This window comes from Rattus norvegicus, chromosome 10, assembly GCF_036323735.1.
Source record: "Rattus norvegicus strain BN/NHsdMcwi chromosome 10, GRCr8, whole genome shotgun sequence".
Taxonomy (NCBI): domain Eukaryota; kingdom Metazoa; phylum Chordata; class Mammalia; order Rodentia; family Muridae; genus Rattus; species Rattus norvegicus.
Genome location: NC_086028.1, coordinates 73,977,668 through 73,998,812, shown reverse-complemented (window position 1 = coordinate 73,998,812; position 21,145 = coordinate 73,977,668). Strand labels below are relative to the sequence as shown.

At 48.2% G+C, this 21,145-nt stretch overlaps 1 protein-coding gene across 12 annotated transcripts in view; it reads left to right on the top strand.

Annotated features, from left to right (window-relative positions):
* Window positions 1-21,145, top strand: part of Msi2 (musashi RNA-binding protein 2) — a 366,538-nt gene that overhangs the window by 8,685 nt on the left and 336,708 nt on the right. The window contains exon 1 of one of the 12 annotated variants that reach the window (XM_017597690.3): window positions 397-20,622. The exons of the other annotated variants lie outside the window; for them this stretch is intronic. The gene's annotated coding sequence lies outside the window, so the exon portion shown is untranslated. Of the gene's footprint in view, window positions 1-396; window positions 20,623-21,145 lie in introns of those variants that run through there. 12 annotated transcript variants of the gene reach the window in all.

The following is a 21,145-nucleotide window of genomic DNA, read 5'->3' as shown; positions in this document are numbered from 1 at the left end:
TTCCGTGGAGGTGTTAAACAAGACGGGTGGAAAGAAACTGTAACTTGAGACCAAAGAAAATCTGTGGCATTGAAGAACGGATTTCATATGAGCACTGTCATAATATTCTTTAATGTCTTGTATAAATAAAAAGAAATCTGTTTTGTCCAGAATTTTAATGAGCAATGAAGGCTGGCTGTGGTGTCCCGCCGTTCACCCGGCTCACCCTTTGTGATGCCGATGTTCACGTGGCTTTATTAGGGAGCCTAGGGACTATGCTTAGGAGGCCAGTGGCCCTTCATTATGGAAGTACATTTTGATCAGGAAGGGATGAGATTGCTCCATGTCTTTCTATTTCACCGGGGCAATTCATTTTTAAACTAAGTAAGAGGATTCTGCCCCACCTCCACCCTTTTTTTTTTTTTTGGTTCTTTTTTTCCGGAGCTGGGGACCGAACCCAGGGCCTTGCGCTTCCTAGGTAAGCGCTCTACCACTGAGCTAAATCCCCAACCCCGACCATTTTAATTTTTAAAAGGGTGGAGGTGGGGGTTGGGGATGTAGCTCAGTGGTAGAGCGCTTACCTAGGAAGCGCAAGGCCCTGGGTTCGATCTCCAGCTCCGAAAAAAAAAAAAAAGAACAACAACAAAAAAAAAATTAAAATGGTCATGGTACTCTAAAAAATAAAATGACTTAATTTGAAGCTGTGACAGACCTGAGGCTGATAGGGATCAATCACTCCATGTCCTTTCTTTGTCTCCTTTGGGTCCAAGTGTCAGCTGCCTGGAAGAGTTTTGTTCTAGCCTGTGGCTTCTTTTTCTTTTATGGAGGAACATAGAGACTCCTTAGCATCCATGGGCGAGAGTGGAGCCTGGGTGAGCCTCATCATCCGTCGTCCTTACTGTCTTTTGGTATAGAACACAGTCTCCACTCTTTCCAATTACTGTTTCCAAGAGTTTTATTTCTTTTGGTCAAATCGACCTTATTTTTTTAAATGAATACATAAAAACCAAACATTGCACAGACGTGAGACTGTGTGGGGCTGATGAGTTGGATCAGCAGAGAGCGGTCACTGCTGTTCCAGTAGAGGGCCCAAGTGCTGTTCCCAGTCTTCCATATAAGGTTACAGCCCCCTGTAATGGCGGCTCCAGGCTATCATACACTCTTCTGGTCTCTACAGGCATCGTCACACTTCTCTCTCTCTCTCTCTCTCTCTCTCTCACACACACACACACACACAGAGTGAACATGTGCTGTTTTGATCCGTGTGTGTGTGTGTGTGTTCATTGTGTCTCTTAAAACCTTAGCTGCTGGTCTAGAGAGGACATTTGTTCAACCTATTTCCAGTTGCCTTCAGTGACAGCTGCTTGACCGTGAATATGCCACGTAAACCCCACCAAGCCTCAGTTTCCTTCTTTCTCTCTAAAAAAAAAATGCTATACTGATCCTCACTCTGTTATTTTGGAAATAAATGCAGATTGTTCTCTGGGGGACTGGGTATGGACCAGTGGCACTCAGCATACGTCTGCCAACACTGTTACAGAATTATTATTTTGGTTTCTTAGGAAACCTCATCTTAAGATGTGGCCAGCCTCAGAATTATTTTATAGCTCATGATGACCTTGAACTTTTAATCTCCTGCCTTTACCTCCCAAGTTCTGGAATTAGAGGATACCATAGCCAGTTTTCTGTAGCACTTAGAGAGGGAACTCAGGGTTTCATGCCTGCTGGGGAACCATTCTACTAACTGAACTTCCAATTATTTTAAAGAGTAAACAAACAACTCCCCCCCAAAAAAACCCCAAAACTCAATTAGAACGAAAGCCCCTGACCGCTTTCAGTGAGATTAATCCTGCCTGGCTTTTCCTCACCAGAGACAGCCGCTATCCAGTTAGGTTCTGTTGGGGGCTTCCAGTCACCACATCAGTTAGGTTGTGGAGGGTTGAGCCAGGAGCCAGATTTTCTTGTTCCCGTCCTGTCCTTAGATGTTGCTTTAGGGTACCGAAAGGTTCTCTGTGAATCACGCATCCAGATGGGTGCAGTGGCAGCCGGTGCACATCTCCTGTTCCGGGGGAGTGGTTTCTTGGCTTCTGAAGGGCGAAGGGTGAGAGTCCAGCATCTGGCCTTCCCTTGCTGCTGTAGGTCGGGTCGCCCAGCACCTTGCCATCTCGGATGTTCTGAAGCCGCCGTCTCAGCAGCCTGCCCGTTAAGTTTTCCGTGTTCTGTAGAGATGTAGGGGTGCATCTGTGGCCCTTTCCCCCCACCAGTGAAGATCTTGGAGGATTAATAGCTTAGCATCTTGCTTGTCTGAGAGCCCTGCTCTTTCCTGTGCTCCAAGTCCTTAGCAGGTGTCAGCTCAAGAAAGGAGGGACACTTTGTCCTACAAATGTCCTCTCCCTGGATGTTGCCTTTCCTTGCAGGCTGGGATCCTCTTGTTCACGTTAGTCTGCTAGGATGACAAAGTTGTGTCTCATGTCATGCGGCTTTCTGTAAACAGATGAGCCTCCTTCCTGCCCCCCCCTGCCCCCAGCAGTTTCTGAGGGTCCATCTTTGTGGCCCCTTGATGTAGTGTGTGCTAAATGTCTGCTTTTAGATTTTCATATCTGGAAATTCTTCGACTGCAAGCCCCGGAATACACCAGGGATATGTGACCCTTTTATCTTTTGCCTCTTACTGAATTTAGAGTGCTCATTTCCATGAGCTCATGTGATGAAACAGCAAGTGGCTGGCCCCAAGATCCTTCCTGCTCTCCACTCACCACACTTCAGCTCATCCAGTCCTTCCTCACTGCCCCTCCAAGTGTGGCCTCTCTTGTGCAGAGGATTTGAGAACCCCTCAGTGCTTCCTTGGGAGCAGTTTAAATGCATTGGCCTTGGGTTTTGTCTCCTTCAAGAGCTGCGTTCAAGGGTCTCTTTGTAGCTTATATCCCTTTTCTTGCTTCTGTGGCCTCAGGACTGTCAGACCTTCGGGGATCACATCTCTCCGTGCCCTTCTTCCAGACACATCACGTGGTCTGAGCTAGCCCGGCTTCCTCATGAAGCCCAGTCCTGCACTTGCCTTATTGATGCCTTATTGGGTGGTGTCGTGGTCCACATACCACAGAGCTTACTGAGCTTACACACGCTAAGATAGATGGGGCATTACCGGGCAGCATTCACTGCAGGTACCCCTGTCCTGTGCGTGTGTGTGTGCGTGTGCGTGTGTGTGTGTGTGTGTGTGTGTGTGTGTGTGCGCGTGTGTGTAATGTAAATGCAATGGCCTGGATCTCAGTTCTTACTCTGGATTTCTAGTGCTTGAGTTTGTCCTCAGTTATGGTTTTTCCAGTGGTTGACATCTAATGGACCACCTGGACCCACTGGAGGCTGTGGTAGGCATTCTCGTGTTTATTCCTCATGGAGTGCCTAGTGCCTGCCGCCACCCGGAGGCTCTGAGATGGTGTGGACAGGAGGACAGCTCCTCTGTGCTCCAGGACCCTCTTCATTCAAGCATGGCTGTTAAGAATGGAGCAAACAGGTAAGCGCACCACATCGTGTCAGGAATGAACTCCAGAGATGGGCAGAGTGGTGGCGGCGTGGGGAGGGGCCATCCCTTCCCTGAACCTCGTAAGTTGCTGCTGTCAGTAGTTTGATTGTTGTTTACCAAGGCGTTTTGTTCTAAGTCTTACGGTGTTTTAGGTTGGAGTCTTATTGACTCTGCCAGTAACAACCTGGAAGGTACAAGAGCCTCGATTATGGCTGACCAAACCTCTTTGTACACCATACACTTTGATTTAAATAGAATCGACGAGATGATGGAGATACAGGTTTGGGGGTGGCGGTCAGTAGCATCTGCTCCAAGTTGAAAACACAGTAGTGACCTGTGTGACAAGAAAGGATACATTCTGCATAGTGAAGGAGGTTGGGAAAGCCTGTCGAGGACGACTCCCGTCTTCACAGAGGTGTTTCGATGCTAGCTCTTGAAGAGCAAGAAGGAAGAAGACTGTTGGATGCTGTCTGGCTAGGCAGAGGGTGTGTACCGTGTGGGCGTGTGGGTAGGGCTAGGAAAGTAATACATGTTGGGGGTCAGGCATTTATTGTCAGGGGCTGGGGACCTGTTAGGTGTGCAGGCTCCCAGAGGTGCTCCTGCCAGGGCTTTGAGATTCTGGACTCCCAGAGAAACCAGGGTTATTGATAGTTGCTGGTTTTTGGAGAAAAGTCACGTGGATTTGGACTTATGCTTAGTGGGTGATTCAGATCGTTCTCCAGGGCTGTAGACTATCTTCATGTGTGACGCTCTTGGCAGAAACCCCCTCAGGTTTTTGGGGGTGAACTGCAGCTTACAGGGAGTCTGACATTCTTAGGTTTGCACCTCTTAACCTCCCTCTTCTGTTTTCTTAACAAGGGACTGCAGTGTGAACCACGACCTTCCCCCGGGTGAATAGTGAGATGGTATTTTTCCATATGGAAATCACAGGTTGCTGGTGATGCCCGATGTTGCTCAGAACAGTCGCCCCGTGACTTCATAGGTCATGTCACCTTGTGTTTGCCTCTGCCTGGTGGCTGCTTGGAGGGAGGAGTGTGTGTGTTGGGAATCTCCATTTTTGCTGTCCCTGTGTGGTGTGACGGGTGAGTGGGTGTGGTCTTTGGGCCACCTGCCTGTTATTCTCTTGCAGCAGCAATCTGAGATGTTGGTCCAGCCGAGCAGCTGTCTTTCTGGGTGCTAAGTATAGTAGGCTGTTGCTTGGTGGGGTGTGTGTGTGTGTGTGTGTGTGTGTGTGTGTGTGTGTGTGTGTGTGTACGTGCATGTCCCTCTCTTGGATAATGCCGAACTCCCAAGTATCTGGGAAGGTTTTTTTGGTTTGTTTCTTTTTTTTTCCAGGGTGCATGCCTGGCCACTCTATTTGCTCATTTTAGTCTTGAGCTTTGAACTCTTCTGAAAGAAAAGGGAAGTTTGACTTGAAAACTAGTATCTGAGTTAGGATGGTATGGCACAGTACCACACCTCAGTCTCCTTAACTCCTTTAGTTTAAGTGTCACAGTGATCTTTGATCATCCTTTGTAGAACTTCTGCTTTGCAGACGGGTGAGCCTGGGCCTGTGAAGGTAAACAGCTTTGTTGGAGACACAGAAATCACAAGAATCGAGTTTGGCCCTTAGGCCCAAGTCCATGGGAATCCCCAGGCCCCGTTCCCCTAAATTCTAAGCTTCCTCTGTTTCATTCAATGTGGCCTGTGTGCTCCATGTGTGCACCATGTTAGGAATGCAGCCCAGCATATTTATAGATGACAATGTCATGTCTCAGTGTCAAACGGGTGGACACCTCTGGTAGACTTGAGCTCCTTCCTCTCTGTCTGAGCGTTGTAAAGTGCCCAGGTTGGCAGATGGTATTTGTTACAGTCTGCCAGGGAGGTCCAGGGTATTTCCCACTGACTGTTTATGTCCCGAGAACCTGTTAGCTTAGCACAGTGAAATGACACTTCACTTAGTGGTTTTGTGTCTCTTTTTTCCTTCTGTGAAGTGGGGCCGTCTATACAGTAACTCATTCTAGACTTGTTAAAGGGGATGAAATAAGGCGATGCCTCGGGGTCACTGTACATTGTGGGTTCAAATGGACACATTGGTTTACCTGTCCCTGTCCCCAGAGATGGCACTGTCCACACCGTACCCAGCAGCCTGCAGATAGCTTGGCATGGTTACTCTTTAGGTAGGTGACGGATGGTCCAGCACACTGAGGTGGGAAACGATGTTAGTGGCTTGGCTGGATCATGGGGTCCTGGCTTTTGGGGCAAGATAGCATGCACCCTTTATCTTGGCCATGCTCTGCTGGTGTGAAGAATTCATTTCCTTCTCTGTGTAGGATGCCTGTGCGTTTGTTTTTTTTGTTTTTTTTTTTTCCCCCTGCCTTTGAGAGTAAAGTCCTAGGCTGTAGCAAGGGAAGAGCTGAGACCCCACTGTGAGAGGTCTCCTCCAGAGCCTTCTCTCCCCGGGCTGGTCTTTATCTGCCTGGGGGTAGTTTCACCAATGACTGATCTGAAAGCACCACATTCATTTATCTGTCACTGGCTGTGACAGGCAAGTTAATGCTAATGGATTCTTTTTTTAGCCTGTTGTCTGGGATGTTTCTCCCAAATGTCCTGAAATCTATGGCATTAGGGGAATGTGTAGCTTTTATGGTAGGGGAGGATTTAAAAGATAAATAGGGTTTTGTGTGCGAGGGGCTGGCATTTAGGTTAGGGGCAAGAGTGGCCAGCTAAGGGACGTGGGGCAAGCACAGAGTCGTCTTTTTAAGAAATCCATTCAGGGGGCTGGGGATTTAGCTCAGTGGTAGAGCGCTTACCTAGGAAGCGCAAGGCCCTGGGTTCGGTCCCCAGCTCCGAAAAAAAGAAACAAAAAAAAAAAAAAAAAAAAAAAAGAAATCCATTCAGAACTCCAAATTGCTGTTTCTGTTTCAATTATGTGACAATTTCAAGGGTTTAGAAAAACCTAATAAAACGGTCTTGACGATGAATTCTGGGGAGAGTGCTTTAGAAGATTTTGGAGAATAAATTCCTTGGGGGTCAAGAGACTGTCGTTCCCGGCACCCTCCAAGTCCGCTTCATCTGGGTTTTTTACATTTTTATTGTTTTGAAGGGCAGGAAACGGTGTAGGAATGCATTCAGGGCTTCATCCATAGCCTCCACCGAAATGAATTATTCTCTTTGGGCAATTGCAAATACACGGCCACCGCGATCTTTTTTTTTTTTTTTTTTATCCTAAGATGACATCCCGTAAACGACTTTGAGAGCATGATTTGTGTGTGCAGTGATGTTGAATAAAGCACCAAAGAGAAGCCACTGGAGGAGGGGCCGAGTGCGACGGGAGCTCTGGAAGAGGTTTCTCTCCCTCTCTCCAATCAAAAGCTTTTGATAGTTTCCCAGAGAACAGAAGTTTACAATGGAAGCGGGCTTCTGGGCTGCCTACTGGAATGGAGAGCAGAAAGACACAGTGTAGCAAAACGGGATGCTGAGTGACATTAATGAGGTGACCACTCTGGTGGGAAGGAGACAAGGAAACAGCCAAGTTGCAGTTCCCATGATTTGTTTCCAGCTGAACGTGTCTTGCACTTTTGTGTGTATGCATGTGTGTCTGTCTCTGTGTGTGTGGATCCAGGCATTTTTTGCTTTCTTCCTTGTTTCGCGTGAGTTTGAGTGCCCTGCACCCAGACTGGCTGTGCTGGTGCCCCCTATTTCCAGCTGCTGCACAGCCAAGTTTGAAATTAAGAAAAAGTGTGTGTGTGTGTGTGTGTGTGTGTGTGTAAGAGTGTGTGTATCTGTGCGCTCATACACCCTGGCATGCATGTGGAGGTCAAAGGACAGCTTGTAAGAGTTATTTCTCTCCGTCCACCATGTGAGTGTCTGTGCTTAAACTAAGATCAGCAGACTTGGTAGTGAGTACCCCCCCCCCCAACTTCTCGTCCATCTCTTAGCCTAGAAGTCAGATTTTAAAGGAAGTGGAGTTTTGTTCTCCTCTGTGGTCCCCTGCTGGAGCCAGGATGGGTGACATACGAGGCCACCATCCCAGAGCTGTACACTGTTGGTACACTGGAAGGGAGACTGTGAAAAGGCCAATTTTGTTCTTACTGTTTGAAACGGGTTCTAACTGGGGGAGGAGGAGAAGAAAACGTGCAAGCGGTGGTGGTGCATTCCTTTAAGCCCAGCACTCAGGAGACAGAGGCAGGCAGATCTCTGTGAGTTCGAGGCCAGCTTGGCCTACAGAGCAAGTTTTATGATTTTTTTTTTTAAATTCCAGAAGGTCCTACCCTGATAATACTCCCATTGGCGATATGAGCGGGCAATTGCAATATATGCTTTGTTCATAATTTGGTGTCTTGGACAGTTCTACATTCTCATGCCTAGTCTTGGGGGAGAATTTCCCACTTGAGAAGAACAGCCTTGTAGGGGGTAGCTCACCTGGGAGAGGCTTCAGGGATGCTGACTTTGTGGGCTGGCCCTTGAGTGTCCCTGGCTTTGTTGTCAGAAGGAAGCTGGTACCTTCATCTCCTTCATGGTGACACTGGGGTAGTACTGTTAAGAGTGACAGGCATGAGTTGGAAAACCTGCTAGAAGCTCCTAGGGCTCAGAGCCGCCTGCCAGGGCCTGGGTTGGGTAGACGGAAAGCAGCAGAGCCTGTTTTTACACCTTTCAACCTGGTTCATTTGGGGCTGGCTCCCAAATGTATCCTTTTTTGTAGCTGGAGGCAAACAAACACGCAGGCTTCAACTTAGGTAAGACAATGCTTAGTAGAAGGCTGCCAGTTCCTATCTGGTCCCATCGACCTGGGGAAAGTGGATGGAGTAAGGCTGCTGGACCCTGGGCCGAGCATCGCCCCGAGACTGCACAGTGTATGTTTCCTCATTGGCTTTCAAAGCAGATAATTGGTTTTAGTGAGAACTTCTGACTTGATTAGGGGGCCCTTAGGAAATTAAAGTGTGTTTGAATTTCACAAGTATAATTTTAATTATACACATTTTGCATTTTTTTCACCAGGGAGCCAGGATCAGGGCTTGTTTTCTTACACTAATAGGGGCAGTAAAGTAGACGGTGGCAGACTATCTTTGGAAATAAAAATCCTTGCATCCAATTGTGTATTTCTCCCGCAGTACATGGGGAACAGGTTGTCCCTTCCTGTCCTGTGTCCTTGTTAAAAATTATTATTTTTTCACTGTATTCAGACAACCGTAGAGCTGGCGAGCATCGTCGGGTAGTGGGTGATGGATCTCGCTCTGGGTTTTTCTGCTGTACTCACCATTAGAATTTAATTCAGGTTCCTAAGCGTGCAGCTGCTGTCCGAGCAGCCTGCAGTTGGCACGGTGCCACCTTAGCATTGTCATGATTGTCTTTTATCGCGGCCTCATCTTAGTCTCAGTGCCCATGCCTCCCAGCATCAGCTCTCCTGGCTGCCCCTCTTCCTCATCCTCCTGCCGGGGTACAGTCTCACCAGTGCACTCCGAGATAGAGGGAGGGTGCGCAGACCACCTGGCCTCCCCAGAGAAGGCCTTGTTATGTTTATAGGAAATGATTTTCTTTCCAGAACTTTCAGAACTGGGCCGACAAAACCCTTCCTGTGCCAGAGAAAGCACACGTGGCTTGGAACTTAAGCATCTCGTGTACAGGGACTATAAAGAGGGCTCCTCTGACCTTATAGGTTCTCCTCTTGGTTAGTGGCAGAAAGGACAGAGTAATTCTTCATCCCTTCTTGCTGTGCTTCCTAAATCACGTTTGTATCACTTTCTGGTGCAGGGTTCATGCCCCCTACTTTCCTGAACTAGGCTGCTTGCTTTAGAATCCTTGTTCGGCTATAAACCCAGATCTGTGCAGCCCCAAGCACATGCCTTAGGCATTCTGAGCTCAGTTCTGTCATTTTAAAAATGGACAGAGACCTAGCACCTTCACAGGGGTTGTGGCGTGGATGGGCTGAGGTCACTTAGTAAGGGCTTAGCATGGGTTCTAGTACTTGGAAAACTAGACCCATGTGAGTTAGGAGCTGTTAGGAAGGGTGTTGTCACATGACAAGTTTGGCTAACTCTGGTCTGCATGCACCATGGTCTGCTATCTTGCGTATTTTTTTATATAATACTTGAGAAATACAAAGGAATACATGAGTGCATGTGTGTATAACTGTAAACGTGTGACTTGGACAAGGTTTCAGTGTGATTTGGTTGTTAGACAGTGAGATGTAGCCGGTGAGACCTGGGTTTATCGGGAGCTTTGAACTGTGGGATCTAGTTTGAAACTTGGCTCTGTTACTAGCTCTGGCCTTAGGAAGGTGCACAAATATTTCGATTCTGCACTTGAAAAATGAGAATAATGGGGTTGTGTAGTATAAAAAAATATAGTATAAATAAGATATTTGATATCTGGTTGGCACTTAGGAAATGTTAATTCTTTGCTCCTGTAACTAGGAAAAGGTTATTTTAAAAAGCTATTAAAAACAACAACATCATCAAAAAAAAACCCAGCATTTAGAAAAAGTCACCAAAGGTTCAGATTTCTGCTGCTTTATCTTTATGTGTTTGAGTATTTTACCTGTATGCTTGTGTGTGTGTGTGTGTGTGTGTGTGTGTGTGTGTGTGTTGTCTAGGGAGGCCAGAAGGCATTAGATTCCCCTGGGATTGGAGCTACAGGTGGCTGTGAGCCACTGTGTGAGTTCTGAGACTTGAACCTGGATCCTCCCAAAGAGTAGGTGGTACCCTCAAGTGCTGAGTTGTATTTCTGGTCCCTTAAATCCATTTTGAAAGCTGGCTATGGTGGCATACATTTGTAATTTCAGACCTTTGGAAGTGGCAGGCAGAGGGTCAGGATTTTGGGGCCATCCTCAGTTCTGCAGCTATCTTGAGGCCAGCCAGTAACCAAAGAGAGACTAAGCTGTCCTGAAAATTCGATGGGTAGTCAGATGGTTGTGGCACACGCCTTTGATCCTAGCATTTGAGGCAGAGACAGGCAGGTCTCTGAGTTCAATGCCCACCTGGTTTACACAGAGAGTTCTAGGACAGCCAGGGTTACATAGAGAAACCCTGGATTGAAAAACCCCAAATCCAAAAAACAAGTCAAACCCAACCACCACCACCATCAGTAACAACAACAAAAACAACAACAAAAAAGGAAGGAAGGAGGAAGGAAAAAAGGAAGGAAGGGAGGAAGGAAAAAAGGAAGGAAGGGAGGAAGGAAATTGCCAAGTTAGTGGCTTGCCGGTAATAAGCACCTCAGGTCTTAACTGATAACATCAGCAGCCCCTAAGGGAAAAGAGAGTTCTCAGTCAGAACAAAGGTGGCTGCCCTAGGGCTTTCATTCCACACCAACCCCACGTTTTCGACTTTTCAGATGGCTCTTCTAGCCCTGCATGGTGCTTTTGTTTCCTTGATGCTGGGGACAAACAGGAAGTACAGAGCTTGGTGGTGGGAATCTGCTTAGAAGGAGAGAATAGCTTCTAGGAAAAAAAGATCTCTGGTTTCGAGTGAGGTGACAGGGATGAGGGACAGTGTTGAGATGGGCAAAGTTGCCTCTTTTGTAAAACCTTTGGGTCCTAGGGGACATAGGACATTGGACTTTGCTCTACAAGCCCATGAACCCCATCACATGAGCCAGGTAAATTTGCCAGAGCTCAAGAAATAACCACAGTGCTCAGCCAGCGGCCTGGGAGATGCTGACCCTTAAGACTTTCTGTCAGGGCTGGGAAAGCCTCAGATGTCTTAGGATTCTGGAGCGGGGTCCTAATCTTGCTCTTTTCCATGTTAGACCCTCTACGTACTGTCCACGGGGTGGCATTTCTCAGGTCCAGGGAGTAATTGTAAGTGGACCCCCAGCACTCTGTGAGGTAGATGTGGTTGTTAGAGTGTGTGTGGAGGAAGGGTAGGGTGTGCTGGAGCCAAAGGGGGTGGCCAGGAGGAGTGAAATAACAGCAGATTACATTGACTAATTGTAGGGAAAAAGCCATATTTGCTGCTCCATTAAGTGGTCGCCAAGCTATGAAGCAGCTTATTGTAATTAATACAGAAACAGCAAATAAGTGTCAGGTTGGGAGTGGAGGGTCTCTGAGAGCCCCCTCCTGCTTTGGTGCTCTGAATCCATTGCCTCATTCATCGTCCTTTGGGGGAGTCTCTCGGGCACCATTGTGGAAAGTCAGTGGCTAGTTTTCGGCTGGTTTATTGTGACAAAGAGGAAGCTCTCTTGCCGGATTTCTCCTCTAGGCTTCTCAGGCACCTTTATGTTTCCTAAGAGTGGAGGGCGAGATGGACCCCTCCGCGCCCACCATTGCTATTCTTGTCCACAGTTGCTTTAATTTCAGTTCACGGAAGTGGCAGGTTACACGTCCAAGTCCATCGAGTTATGGGCCGTGTGGAGTTGTGATTGCTTTCCTTGATGATTTCTTGTTCAAATCAGCAGTGCTCTTAATTTTCCAGATGAAGTAAAAAGAAAATTGGAGACTCCCCTCCCGCCCTGTGTCTCTTCATCCAAGATTTTCTGAGCGTGACTCTGATTTGGAGGGTTAATATTAATTAGAAACCGGGCTAGACCTCGGTTGCTTGATGAGGTAGCTTCAACCATCGTGAGAAATATGGCTCCCAGCTCGCACATCCCTGCTTTTGGGTGGAAGTTTCTGGGCTTAGACGCCAGAGGAATACGCTTGCAGGGAGGGAGACTGGAGGATGCTTGCTCGCTACAGCAGGGCAGCCATTTCTCCTGGGTGTAGAGGAAGGAGCAGTATCCAAGAGCAGGAATGGCAGAACTAAGTTCTTAGGGAGGGTGGCATGTAGTTCTTTGCTGGCTAGAGTGGGACACGTATTGGGTGGGGTGTGGTAGGACTAGGGGGTCACTGGAAAAGACGGCTTCCTTATAGTTTGGATGATCACTGCCCAGTAGAGTATCCAAGCCTGTGTTTATAAAACACATTTTCCTAAGATTCCTTATTAAATTGCGGCTCCCATGAACGCTAAGAGATGTTCCTCATGACAAGGAGACAGACATCCTGTAGGGGTTTTGGAGGGCTTCCTGGACAAGACCATAAAAGCTGAACGGGAAGATTGAATGGCAGGGTGAACTTGGTGAAGGAAGGACCAAGGAGTGCTCCATGTACTGAGGAAAGTCAGGGGACTGGGATGCCCAGGGCGAGGAGGCAGGAGGTTAGTAACGAGTTGGGAAATGAACTGTTGCTGGCTGGATCCTTTTAAGGGCTAAGGTGGGGTATGGGCGGGGAGCTGGGGGTGCAGTAGGGAGATAGGCTGGTGTGAATTTGGGAAGGATTACTTTTGACAGTCTTGCGTGGGAAGTGTCTTGTGAGAAGCCCAGGCAGGTGTGTGCTAGGGAAGAAAGCTCCAACTTTGCTTCATGGATGGTTGTAGAAGGGTACCCCAGGAGGTGATCTGAGCTGCATTGTGACTCAGATGAGGTTGGTGGTTTGCTTGCCTGGAGAGTAGGGTGTGAGGCTGTTTGGACTTCTCATGTCCATTCCATATTGCTCCAGAGTAACACGTACTGCGTTTACACAAGAGAGGTGGTTGGGTCAAAAGCCGGCACTTGGTCCCTGCTTGCATGAGACCAGGTACTCAAGGGAGACATGCTCCTGTCTTGGGGGTGAATGTACCCCCTTAACTGGACCTCTGCACGGTCCTTTGTACTTTTCATTCTTACATATTTTAAACATTTTATTATTTCGCCTGTCTATGATGTGTGTTTGTGGGAGGGGGTTGCGTGGCATAGCACGCATGTGGAGGCCAGGGACATGGAATTGGTTCTTGCTCACCTTTGTGGCCCAGGTATCCCACTTAGGTCATCAGCCTTGGTGACAGGCTTGCTTTGTTGTCAGCATACGTGCATCTCAGTCTTGCCACAAGACCGTTGCTCCAGAGGAACATACACTGCTTTTACACAAGAGAGGCTACTGGGTCAAAAGCCAGCACTCGGTTCCTACCTATCAGGCCTTTTAGAAAAAAGCGGGGAGGGGGTGGAACAAAAAAGCTGGTATGGGTTACTCCATAGGGTAGCTCAGAGAAAAGTCAGAGCCAAATGCAAAAAAAAAAAGGTTCTCTGAACTGAGAGGTAGTAAAGACTGAGATAAAAACAACCTGAAAATGTAGTTTCCATCCATTTAGAACACATGAACTGAAGTTGAAGAGATCAACAGGGCATTAGCATTTAAAGTTTGCCCCCTTGCTGACCTCCCTGCTGTTAGCATTTCCCTGGAGATCAAAGCAAGGAGGTGGGGAAGAGTTGACACTTCGGTTCAGTTTCTGACCAGGCTGAGAGACCCTTGTTTTACAACCTTGGGCTTCCCAGTCTTTGCTTGGGTTGACAGACACATTTTAATCAAAAAGCAGAGTGTGTGTTTTAGTCATGGGGAGGCCTCAGGAACATCCAGAAAGGGCTTTGAAAGTCTACAGCTGCAGGTCCAGAGGACCGGGCCACATCAGTTAACTGGGAAGTTTTTCTCTCTGTTACTTTTCTTACTGTTTCTCCGAGGAGCAGTCTGGAAGGTATACGGAGATGGGACAGATCTGAAGAATTCCTGCCCCCTGCTGTATAATAAATCTGATACTAAAATTAGTGCTGGCCTCTTGAGCCATAATTCTTGCCAAGACAATAAAGAAGTATGCGTGCGCGCGCCGGTGTGCTTGTGTACATCCAGCTTGTCTCCCAGGACTGTGGGATGTCGGCTAAGTAACTGGGTCTCACAATTGATTTTGTGTGACAGCGTCTCCTCTGCTCCCTGCTTCCTCCCCCTCTCTTGTGATGGGAGTGTAGGGAGTGGGTAGAGGGGAAATATTACCGCGTGTCTTTCAGGTTTGTGTAAATCTCTGTCACGTAGGTAGATGTTCTTAGAGACTCTATTGGAATGTTTTATAATTGAGTGTTTTACTTTGATGACAAGACATTACTCAACTCCTCTCCAGGATCCTCCTCATGCTCTGGGTGGGGCGAGACTTTTCCTCCTAGGGAACTTTGTTAAGGGAAGGGACTCACTTGGGGTGGCCAGCTGACAGCTTCACTAATTAGTGGGCATTTGGGTCCCTCAGTGCACAGCCCTCCTTCTGGTAGGGACAATTCTGCTTTGAAAAGGACCACATTCACCTTTAACTGCAAGTGGCTGTGCCAGGAGTTGCATTTGATTTTTAAATTGCCCATGTCCAGCAACCCTCTGTTACTCATTAAACAATAAAATGTTTTTAATCTTCCTGCAGCTGTGTGCACTGTGTGGGGCTTGCTTTTGGGGAGGAGGGGGAGGAGAGTCCTGTGTCCTCCCTCTCCTCTTCCCGTTCACACTCACCAAGGCTTTTAGAAAGCACTCTCCAGCAGTGATGGAATCTCCTCTGTGAACTTTTCCCAAGTGAGTGGCTGGGACATTTATAAGCTGAGGCCACCTGGGGTCAGTCTGGATTATCAGCCCCTGGGGCTGAAGTGCTTCCTTTGTGGGTAGTACCCAGAAATGGGTTTATGTCACAGACCCTTTAAAAAGTCTGTAACTTTTCCTCCCCACTCCCCTGGCCCCCACTTCGGGAGGCTTGATTTGTCTGTCATAACCAGAAACAGGTTTCAAGCTCCTGGTCCATTATAGATGTGTTGAAGACCAATGCCAAGCCTGAAGCCACTTACAGAGCATGAGCACATAGATACAAAGGAAAGAAAGGAAGAGAGAAGGCGGGTGTGTGTGTGTGTGTGTGTGTGTGTGTGCGCGCGCAGAAATAGGCTCTTCCAGATCTCCTGAAGCGGAAACAGAAAAACACAGGCAGAGAGGGACCCCACAGAGAGAACGCACTCTGCTCCAGAGCAAGCGAAGTTAGTGCTTGGGCGGAAGGACCTGCCCGTGAAGGTTGTCAAAAGAGCCAAGGACATGGCGTTCTTCCTGGAAGTGTAGGCTCTTTGTGTGTGTCTGTAGGACCTAGGTCCTGATTGTTTCGGGCTCCTGGTGGAAGAATTGGTGGCATAGACAAGGAGCATTCTCCTGTCCCAGCTGAGCAGTGCTTCTTCTATCCCAGAGATCCTAGTTTGGAATGGTGGCCGAAGAAGGGAGCATTCCCGTGCTGTCTTAGCTGGCCTGCGTTTCAGTCCCAGTGATCCTTCAGTTAGGAACTATTACAGGTTCTGTATTTGTAAAAGTAAAATAAAAATTAAAGGAATTAAAGGGACTCAGTATCAAGAAAAATTAGCCACCTTCAGGGAAATGAAGTGTATTAGAGGAACAGGCTTTCCACAGGGAAGCATGCTGCTTTGGGTTCCTGGATCAGCACGGCCCAAGATATATTTTCTTTCTCTTTTTTTTTTCCATGCTGAAAAGGGGCCAGTCCTAGCAGAGCAGTGACCTGGTACAGGTTTCTTTTTCCACTGTTGCCTTTCCCTCGAGTTAGCAGAAGAGTTGGCTTGGCCCGGCTGTGCCCTCAGCCCTGCCTGGTTGTCCTGGTGACACTGGGTTGCAGGGTTTTGAAGGTAGTCCTCAGCTCAGCTGTTCGTGAGGCTAAGGCCTGCGTTGTTCCCACCCCCCTGTGACGTGCGCAGTGCAGCTGCTGGCCCAGAAATCTACTTGAACTGATATGTCTCTCACTCCAAACAAAAAATAAACCTGGGTGCTCTATGTATGTATTTTTGAGGTGTGTACGTGCGCTTTTTTTCTCTTGACAACTTCGTTCCCTACAGCTGTGCAGTCACAGACTGTTTTGAGATCTGGAAAGTTATTTTGTCTTTTAAGTGACTGGGGTAAGTGGGGAGCGGGGTGAGATTTGTTTGGTACCACACATCGAACACCATAATGTAATTTTTGTTATTAAAAAGCATTGCATTATTAGAAAAGCATTTCATTGTGAGAGGACAGGGTAAGATGGCTCAGTGGGTAAAGGCTTGCTACCAACAGTCTTACTCCAGAATCCACTTAAAGGTGGAAGGAGAGAGCTGATTCCAGAAAGTCATTTTCTGACCTCTGTATACATAATCCTAGTAACAGAATTTGATAATCTTGTAACAGATAAGGCAAAGAAAGTTTTTTCATCTACCAGAAATTTATTTCTCCCTACTCTGCCCCCCCCATCACCATGGAGATAAGAACTTGGGTTCCCACTGGGTGTGCCCGCTCTCAGGGACACTTGAGCTCAGTCGGGTCCAGCCTGCTGCTGGTATAGAGAGAAGTTAAAGTTGGCCAGAAGTTTAATATTTGCCTTCAGTCATCTGCTATTCAAAGCTCTCTTTTACCCTGGGAAGGCAAGTTGGTGACAATGTATTGGTGTTAAAACTACTAAATCTGATCTCCTTTCGGGCTTATCTTTGCTTTCTCAAAAAGTATTTCTCTTCAGCTTTTGGTGAAAGGGCCTTCCTGTTTGAGAGAAGCATGAAGCAGTAAGACTGAGTTTGGGAAGAGGGAATTTGAGGGGCTGGAGCTGGCCCACATATCATTTCCCAGGTGAGTTAGCCAAATCCCAAGACTGTCCCAGGACCGCTGCTCCTGGAAAGAAAGTGTTTCTCTTTTGCTTTTGCCCTGTCTCTCAGCTGCACAGAATGGACAGACAGGGCAAAATCCAGACTAACCCAGCAGTCATGCAGTTGGGCAGAACATAGCGGCTTAGGGAGTGTGTGCATGGCTGTATTTTCACGTTAAATCATCATTTCTGCTTCTTCTAGTACAGAAAGGAAGGAGGACAAGGGAGAGAAGAAAAGGGTGGGGGAGGGAGAAGGAGGGCCTTTTTTTTAAGGGAGCCCAGGGAAATGTGTAATAGGGTGGGAAGGAGAGAGTCAGGGGAGAGTTTCCAGGGAGACCAGGGAAAAGCTTGTGTGTTACCAGCGGACAGGAGCCCGGGGAACTCCCAGTTATATCTGGGAAGTTTTTGCATGTAGTTGCTTTGAATTCTGTGGTCTAGAACGCGATGTTTAAAAGCAGTTACGGGAACAGTTCCTGAAGTATTTCTACGAATTTCTGTGGCCCCAGAACCCTGCTTTTCCCAGCAAGCCTCTGTATTTTTAGAAATGTTTTCTTTTCTCATTGCTTGCCCCTTAGCAGAGGCCGTGCGAGTACTTTCTGTCATGTAGGTCTGATTTCTTGAACAGGTGTTTAGAACTGTGAAGGGGTTTATCTTTAAAACAAAATCTGTAGGCTCTTTGTCTGGGAGATCAATATTTTCTCATCCTGCGTGGATGAAGTGGAGGAGGGACCTGTGTGATGCCCTTCCCTTTCCGACCAGGGTCAGTGAAGGGTCATGTGGCTCAGGAGGACCTTCTGTTAGTCCTTTCCTTCTCTTCTTATTTGATGCCTTTTCCAGATCCTACGGTGTAGACAGAGTAATTTCATGTAGATCCATGGGACAACCAGCAGTAGACTCTGTTGGTTTTTGGCATTTAAGGAGCTAACTTTGAAATAGCGTTTAATCTTCAGACTGAGCACACGCTTTAAGTGTTTTTGGGTGGGCAGGCTCTGAAGATAGTTTGTGGCACTTAACTCTTTGAAATGTCGGTTTCTCCTGCAGGCTGTGTGTCCTTGCCTTTTCCTCGAGGGTCCTAATAAGAGCTGCTGGTCTAAGTCGGCATCTCTGAGAATCATTGATTTGCTAATTGCTCATAAGCGGAGCTAGCTTCCCCCTCCTGCTGAGAGCGCTTTTCTTCCCCCCCCCTTCCGTGAGAAGTTAGGCGGACTTCTGCAGTGTTACAGAGGTAACCAATAAAAGAGTTTGGCATGCTGCTGTTGCTAATTTGTGCGCCTCAGAGGTGACCACATCACCAGCATCCGGGCTCCATAAACAAAGAGCCTCATGCTGGTGACCTTTCCTGCCTCAAACTGCAGGGCCCAAGGTCGCTGTGCGTGATGGGGAGTGCCTTTCCCAGCCCTCTATAGGCCTCAATTTCATTTGCTCATTTCCTGAGGCAAAATGACCTCCTGGTAAACTTGCCCAGTCCTTTTAAAGAGAACAAACAAAATGATGGCAAGGTGTGTTCTGTCCAAGGAATAGGCCTTGTGGGAGGGCGTGGGTGCTTGTTAAAATACCTACTTGGGGTTAGGCTTGTCTGCAGCGGTGGGCGAAGACTAGACGCTCAGAGAACAACTGGACCTGACAAGGTGGAGGCCACAGGAAGGTCGGCCTGCAGCGTAACAGCTGCACCTCACAGACTGTGTAAGCCGCTCTTCTCTTGTCATTGAACGCTAAAACAAAATCGTCTCGTTCTGTCCCCCACACTCCCTCCATCATCTTTCTTAGTATTCTTCAGATCAGGGGTCTTGAAGCTTTTATTTTTCCCTGCTGAACTAAGCCTTTATTATAAAACCTTGAGACCAGAAATAACCTGGTAGAATTAGGAAGGGTGGAAGGTGATACAGGCCAGTTTGTCCTTAGGAATACCCAGTCTGGCTGGGCCGCCTGATCTTAGAGGGCCACCATATTGGAGTTGGGGTTGTTTCTTCCATGGCGTCTGCTCAGTTATCCTTGAGGAGGTGTGTAAAGGCAAGAGCGACTGGGAGTCCTTGCAGGTGGAGGATTGCCAGGATCTTCGCCCCGAGTCTGGCTATTGGTGTGTGTTGAGGTTCAGAATTCTGATTCACTGGCCAATCCCGGGTAGGAAGCTGGGGCTGTGGTTCAGGAAGGATGTCACCTTCTGCCTGTCTGTTCTTCATGGACGTATCACACAGCCCTCTTGCTTCTGCTCTTAAAGGAGCATCAAAAGGGCCTTTTTCTTGCCTCAGCCTTCTAAATGGCCCGGGCGCCCTAGTTCCTAGCCACGTCTGTGTAGTTGATCAGCGGTCAAACGGACTCTGTGCCAGCCCCGTGTAGAGGGGGAGGAAGAGAGGGAGGGGGGAGGTACATGTTTCTGTGGTGGTGAATGGGATCAGCTTTGCATTTGTACTCAGACCGCTGCCAGTCAGAGGCACCACTGACCACTGCAATGTAAGGATTGTAAGTGCTCCATGCCCTCTGGGTTAGTGAGTTGAGGCTGATGAGGTAATTTCTGTGGAGTGGAATGTAGGCTAGGGTTGGTCTCGGGAGCTGTTTGGACTTCCTTCTTTATTGTCTGTCCCTTCTAAGAGCAGGTAGTACGATCGATCGTTACTGGGAGTGAACCTCGATTGTGTGACCTGGCCAGCTGATCTAACCCTGGGATCCTCTTATAGTTACCACCTGTAAAATAGATGGTCGGACTTGGTGGCTCCTGGAAAGGGCATACACTCTCCAGAGAACTTTGTGCAAAGCCTGCCATCCAATAGGTTGTTAGCCAGAATTGATTTTTTCAGCTAGTCTGGATGAAGCAGTTGTTGCTGGGACAGAGAGATTGTGTTATAACCAAACCTCCATCAGTTGGTCACTTTGGTGATTTGGGTCAGGAAGCCACAGTGTGCTATTTGGTTTTCCGGTCCTTGCAGGTTATGTGATGTGATCTCCTCCCCTCTCCCCTCTCCCCTCTTTCCCCTCTCCCCTCCCTTCCCTCTCCCCTCTCTTCCCTCTCCCTTCTCCCCTCTCTCCTCTCCCCCTCCCCCCTCCGCTCTTCCCTCTCCCCTCTGGCAGATCTCTTTAGCCCCCAGTGTCTGGGGAATTGAGGGCTAGTTTTACTGAGTCCCAGCCTCTCCTGAGTCACTCTCCTTTTCTTGGGTCCTGTCGCTGAGTGGTACGTGCTGGGCCACTGGCTCCAGATGGTGCTTAGACCGCTAACTGTCATCTGGGGATGGATCTGTGCAAGATGGCATTGAGGGCGGGTGATTCCTGCTTCTTTGGGTAGAAAATGGGAAGTGGTGATAGAAGGAACAGGGAGGCTGTGGGGCGATTATAGTGTTCATGCTAATTACCTGCAGTGCCCTAGCCTAGGATTTCACAGCCTTGGCACTGTTGACATTTGGGGCCAGGTAAACCTATAGTGTGGTATAGAAAGGAAGAGATAGGGGGCAGGGGTTCTGTTGGGAAGCACAGTGTCCCTGGTTTCTGCCCTGAGACTCCAGTGTACCCTACCCTCTCCCTCTCAGCGGCTCCCAGTGACTCCCAGGGGGACATGCCCTTCTGGTTGAGAACCATTGATCTGGCCCCTTAAAGTGGCTTCTGTTTGAGAAGGGGATCCTTGAACGGGTTCTGAGGTTCCGTTCCGCATAGATTAGAGCCTGCTTGTAGAGTTCAAGAGCAGGAGGCTGCCTGGAAACGCACATGGACCACGGTCCAAGCTTGGGCCGCTTCAGGTGACCAGGTACGTGCATTGTATGGTGATTTCACTGACAACCCCGCTCTGTGGCTTAAGGGAAAGAGAGGGTAGGGTGGGGACAGTCATGTCCTGGGCTCATGTTCCCATGTCTACAGTGCTTCAGGGCAGGACCTTTTACTAAAGTGGCATCACTCTGGTCCTGTGTTGGTGCTTCCAATACTTGTCCCCATGCTCGAAAGCTGCCCCTGGCACACACAGATCCATTACCCGTAGGACGTGGCTTTCCTGAACATGTGAATAGACCTGTATTCATATTGAACTGTTTCTTCAGAAAAAGGTTGGCTTGTCAGACTCTGCGGCCCTCTTCCCAGCTCTTCCCTTCCCTCCGATGCCAGACGAGGGGTCGTCTGATGGGGTCAATTGGTCAGGGCTTTACTGAGGCCCTGATTAATGGTAAATTATCTACTGAAAGTTAAGTGTTGCTGCTGTGCTTGTAGAAATATAAAAGTCAGGTGTGTGCTATGAATTGCATCGCAGCTCCTTGCTGGTGGGAGGGGCCTTGAGATTC